The sequence below is a fragment of the Hetaerina americana genome, unplaced genomic scaffold (genome assembly GCF_022747635.1).
Source record: "Hetaerina americana unplaced genomic scaffold, ioHetAmer1.1.p SCAF_24, whole genome shotgun sequence".
NCBI lineage: Eukaryota > Metazoa > Arthropoda > Insecta > Odonata > Calopterygidae > Hetaerina > Hetaerina americana.
Window position 1 is genome coordinate 6150151 of NW_027286808.1, and position 5798 is coordinate 6155948.

Consider the following 5798-nt stretch of genomic DNA (forward strand, 5'->3'; position numbering starts at 1 on the left):
CACATCAACTGGATTATTTTTCGAACAAGCATAGCTAATCATGCTAATTAACTAAATAAATTGTTATAAACCAAATTTAAAAGGAAAATTTATTTTATGGCCATTTCCCTATGCACATTACTTACTTTCAGTCGGGACGGTAACAAAAAAATCCTCAATTGTAGCGTGGAAGAGGAGGTAAGAGAAAAAATTCGTTCGAAACATTTGATATTCACCGTCAGAAGCTGTGTATCTAAATGCAAACATGTATTTCTTTTTATGTTCTTTTGTTTAAATTTTCCCGAAGATTTAATGGTGCTCTCTCTTGCTCTTAATTTGCATGCATGACGCGTCTCCGTTAATTTATTTAGTGCATTCATTGAAATTAGGCGAACCCAACTGAAGCTGTGGTAAATAAGTGTCACATCCCGCATAGCAACACGGTATACAAATAATGAGCCATCGCTCTCTCATTCCAAACATCAGAGAAATTTCCCGAAAAATAATTAGCGCTCGTGAATATGGGAGTCTGAAGAATAGGAGCTAATAAAATTGGTATAATTTTGTCCGTAGCATCTCTTGCGTCGGGATCAAGGAGATGTGGAAGTATTTCCATCTTATTTGAGAGTCTAGGCCGTATTCTGTTGAACGAATTACAAATCCTAATTTATTCCGAATGAGCTGCCCGCACCGTCTCAAATATACGAGCAGGAGCTATATCTTCAAGTTTTATTGGAAAGCACGTTCGTTAACGAATTTCCTTCGCCAAGTCTGTAGTCGGGAAGGAGATCCGTGCGTAACGTGCCCCGAATACTAATGTAGTATCGTAATAAAAGATATTTTGGGCGTTAACCCTGATGCAAATAGTCAGTATTGAACGTGTTTAAAAGTAAAGGAGCTCAAATTTAAATAAAGTATTGTTTTCTTTCATAGCGATATTAATTATTTTTTTAAGTTGAAAGTTTGTATTAATATTTTTCTAGAAATATTATTGGGTTGCTCTTTGTGCATTGGTCATTCCTGCCGACGCACCGTAACTTGCTGTTGTTGGACACTACTCACCCGAAGAAGAAGTAATATACTAGTCCTTAGTTTTTGAAAAAAACCTCTCTCAAAGAGAAAAGCTCATCGTTCAAAACGTTTGTTTTTTCAAATTAGTCCTCTAAATCAATTTCCCCGCCGAGGCCCTTGGTTTATTATTTTCGCTGCCTTTATAGTAACCAGTGGTTCTATATGCTTGGGAAAAGTGTCCCCTGTCCCTTCCTCTTCCCACCATGAGCTCCTAAAACCAGGAGGTCACAGGAGAAGTGCAGCAACGTCTACCTCTCAGACTTGCCTTCTTTCACTCCACGTCCCAGTCCTTAGGTTGACTTCCCCCGAACTTTAACCGGAGATGCCGTAGAAGGAATTAGGAGCGAAGTTGAGACTCCTGAGTTGAGGGGGGGGAGTTTTCAAGCGACAGCCTTCCTGTCTCAGATAGGCGATTCGCCAGCAAATCGGCAAACAAAACCACGGAAGCATTCGCACATTCCTTTCTCTCGCTTTATCTCTCTCCCCCTGCACTCCATCTCGTGCCATTCCGTCCACCTCCTTCAACGCCTTCTCGTCCGTCCTTTGTAACCATTCCCTATCAGCGGATCTTTTCCTGCACGAAATATTCCCCTTCAGTTAACCTTGATGGTCGCTCGCCAAGTTGAACTTCTGTTTAATTTTCGAATCCAACATTTCAAGACACAAATTTTCCCCATCTTCCCTATTATTGAGGTGGTCAGGTGTAAGTTCTCAAACCGACCGACCGTTGACTTCATATTGGTAAAAAAAAACCTTGCTTCTCCTTGAAATCAAGCCAGGATCAGGCGTGAAGGGAGGGAGGGAGAGATCGACAGAGAAAAAAATTCAAATGAAAAGGGGAGAATTGAAGAACAAAAGAACGGTGCTGCGTTTATTTGCCTCGAAATGTTCACTGAAAAGATCAAATCGGGTCGAATTTAATCCCCTCTCCGATTGATCCCAAATATTTATTCAGACAAAAAAATATTCGTCTCGAGTCTGTTAATCAGAATATTCGCTCCCTACTACAGTCGTGTTATCCTGTTATTGTGTACGCATACCGAGGCACGCTTCGCTGGCAGAGATCCAAATTCATTTAGTTAAATGCCTCCAATTAATTAGGGGTAGTAACTGCATTTCAGATGCTCCGGCGGCATATATTATTTGAGCCATTTGCATAGTTGGGGAGGACACGGTGCAGCGTAACATAGAATTGGGAAAATAAGTGACCTTTGACAATTTTAAGTTTTATGCTATCTCGTTTGGAGGAATCCGACTGTCATTCTCTTTTAAGCATTTTAAAATGGAGCTTCACCCAAAAATGAGATACATGTACTTGTAGATTTACATTGACATTATAGCGTGCGTGAAGTGGCCTGAGTTCCACTTGCAGTTGTTGTGATGTTTCCGTAGTATACTGGGTGCCTTGTAAGTAATTTATGAAGAGTGTTGTGCAAAATTTAAGAGGGTACTTAAAAACATCGCTTATCGTCAGAGGCGCCATGAAGACATTTCCAAGGGCATACAAAATAATCAAATAAAATATTAAATGGAGTTGGGATGAAAAGATAATTTCAAAATGAAGAATATATTGTGCATTTTTACAGAGGTCCAATGGACAGGTCTTCCTTAAAAGGATAACGACTTTACGATTGCGATTTTGGGGCGAGGCGGGAGCCAAATAAGAGACGTCTTGAAGCCAGTGAAACCTTAAAGTGAATTTTCTTGCCTCACTTCACAGAGAGTATATTGCCGACGACGCCTTGACTTTACCTCGATCCCTATTCTTCTTTCTGACTTTATAGCATTTCCCCATTTATTCATGCGTACATATTTTTCGGGTAACTGTTTACTTGGTTTCCTCGACGGGGTATAGAGTTCTAGTCCCCGAATAACGATATTTTTCTTTCGCATTTAGCGTTACACTCGACGGCTAACAGGGCCGAACTTCTAAGTCCTATACGCTTCCTGTCGAATGAGATATAAAATCCATGGATCCCTCGTGGGTCGTTCCGGAAAGAAGCCTTCAAGTTAGGGAAGGAAGGAGCCGTGAAATGGGATGAAGTCGATCAGAATGATGGGGGGGGATCAGAATGATGGGGGGAATGAAGGTTTTGAGGACTATCAAACGTCAAAAATTTCAAGTAAATAGTTTTGATTATTAAAATTATATACCATTACCACTTGTACAATGCGTAGCAAGTGACAATAATTTCAAGGCTTATTTTGCGCCTCTTGTCACACTTGCATTAAGGAGATATTGCTCAACTTGAACCCCACTATAATTGATTGGAACCAGCTGCCTGGAGGTTTGTTTGAGCCCTTTCCATCCAATTTTAGAAGTTTTAAGTTGAAATGTAAAGCAGCCACTGGGTAATAAACTTCATTGTAGTAATGAGAATATTGTTTGTATGTGATGTGGACGGCATTTTGTATGTGAGGTGGAAGTTTGTTTGTATGTGATGTGGAAGTGTCATTAAGTAAAAATATTTTGTCTCTTATTGGTTTTTATGTGTTCGTATGTAATTTTCGTTGTAAGAGTTATCTTTGGCCTAACTTGACCGTTGCCACCAGGAAATTCGCCTAATTGCAACGTAATTGTGTAAATAAATAAATAAATAAAATAAAATAACAATCCGCTGGAAAAAACTTAAGTTGTGGTATGGGGATTTTTTTCACTGTGTCTACCATGTTATCAAATTATAACCTCCGGCTGCTGTCGTTGGCATTAAATGGAACTTTAAAATATTAATAATTATTCTTCGATAAACAACAAGTTGTAGCAATTATAAGAGGATGTCGTTTGTAGTTCTTGTCTTCTTCGACGGACCTCTCTTCCTTGATACTTTCATCAAGGTGGCAAACCATCCACCCTTATTTCTTTCCCAAATTCTTATCCATTCTGTATCGTTCATGGCCTTAAAGAATCCCGTGTCTCCCACGGCAACGGATATGAAATAGCTCCACGGCTGTGCGATCTAGATACTCTTCCATTGGCAAGAGAGGGAGGAGCTTCGTGAAAGCTTCTTTATTCGAATTCACTGATAATAGTATTAGTTCCGCCTTTCTACTAAAGAAAAGATATGCGCCCACGTCTCTTTCGGCTACCCCCCCCCTCTCTCTCTCCAACTCATACCTCTCCCTCGCTTCCCTTTTTCTCTTTCTGCGTCCTTGGCCGGTCCAGGATTGCCGAGTGTTCCCGAAGGTGAAAGGAGGAATCGAGGAAAGTCGGGGAATCGAGAAGGTGGAGAGGATGAAGAAGAAGGGCTATTCGGGGAAGAAGGGTTGTGAAGGTCTGTACAGGAAGGGAGGGGAAATGCGGGGCAGAAATGAGGTGGGGTCGGAGGAAAGAGAATTAAAGGCCTTATGGAGGGAGAGGTCGGACCCAGAGGAAGTCCGGCCGGGGAAGCGAGGGGGATAAATGATTACGTAGGGGTTGGGAGGGGTTGCCGACGAACCGGCGACTTTGTCCAGCCAGAAGACGTGGCCTTTCGTCAAGCATCCGATACATCCGCATTCGCCAGTCCGGCCAGAGACTACATGGTGCACACATCTATATGAGTTTAGGGAAGAGGTGCGATGTATATCTTCAGCGAGCACATCACGTCAATCCAGTCTTCTCCTCCGTCTTGCATGCTATAAATAAAAGATTTTTCAGGAGCCGTGTGCGGAAAATTCATCTCTCTCTACCGAATATGTGTGCCAATGGTGTGCGATTATTGGCGCAGCGATCATTGAATCAAATGTTTAAATTAAATATATAAATGATTATGAATGAAAAAATAAGCCTGCGAGAGGGGAAAATGAAGTATACATTCAAGCTTTCAACCGTACTTTTAATTGTGTTTCAGTTGGACTATGGCGGATACATATATTATTTTGTTACTCCCGTAATGTGAAATCACAGTTCAGACTAGGCGAAAGTTATACAATTTTCGACCTTCGATTTTGGCAATTTACTTTATTATTTTCATCAATCGATTTATTAGGAGTGAAAGCACCATTTTTGATTTAGAATGGTAGAATATTAGTGGAAGTAGCGTACCTCCCTGGATACAGACGATCATTGTACTCAAACACGTTCTATATCTCCCATCAGCGTACAAATATGCACAGAGAGTAGTGTGTTTTTAATAAAAGAAATGCCATTATTTAATATCACGGGATTAAATAAAGAGAATTTTTGTATTAAAGGAAATAAATGTTAAGATATATATATATAGTGAAAATTCTAAAGCAGACACAGGATGAAGGAATCACACGCCACTATTAGAATTACTAATTAAGAAAACTTGCTTGGCGACATATAAGACCCACGGATCTCAGGGTAAATTACATATCCTCGATAGCTCAAGTGGTTAAGAGCATCCGCCTGGCAAGTGGAAAGATCCGGTGTTCGAGTCCCGGTTGAGGAGATATTTTTACTCTTGTGATCCGTTCGATTCCGCCTTCCCCACCTCTATTGTGTTCGTCCTTTATACGTGTTCCTATCCCTTTTCCTTATATATGTTTCTGTATATATGAGTATATATATATATATATATATATATATATATATAATATTGAGCAAATATATATATATATATTTGCTCAATATTATTTCGTATTTTCAATGTATATATATATATATATATATATATATATATATATATATATATATATATATATATATATATATATATACATTGAAAATACGAAATAATATTGAGCAAATTGCTTAATGAAGGGAACGAATTTTCGAATCAAGACAAGTTTTTGCAATTGAACCT

General features: G+C 39.5%; 1 non-coding gene across 1 annotated transcript; it reads left to right on the forward strand.

The window, feature by feature from the left end:
- Positions 1–5368: 5368 nt before the first annotated feature.
- TRNAA-GGC (transfer RNA alanine (anticodon GGC)) lies at positions 5369–5444 on the forward strand. The gene has a single exon. It is a non-coding gene; the product is annotated as a tRNA-Ala (tRNA).
- The last annotated feature ends 354 nt before the right edge of the window (positions 5445–5798 follow it).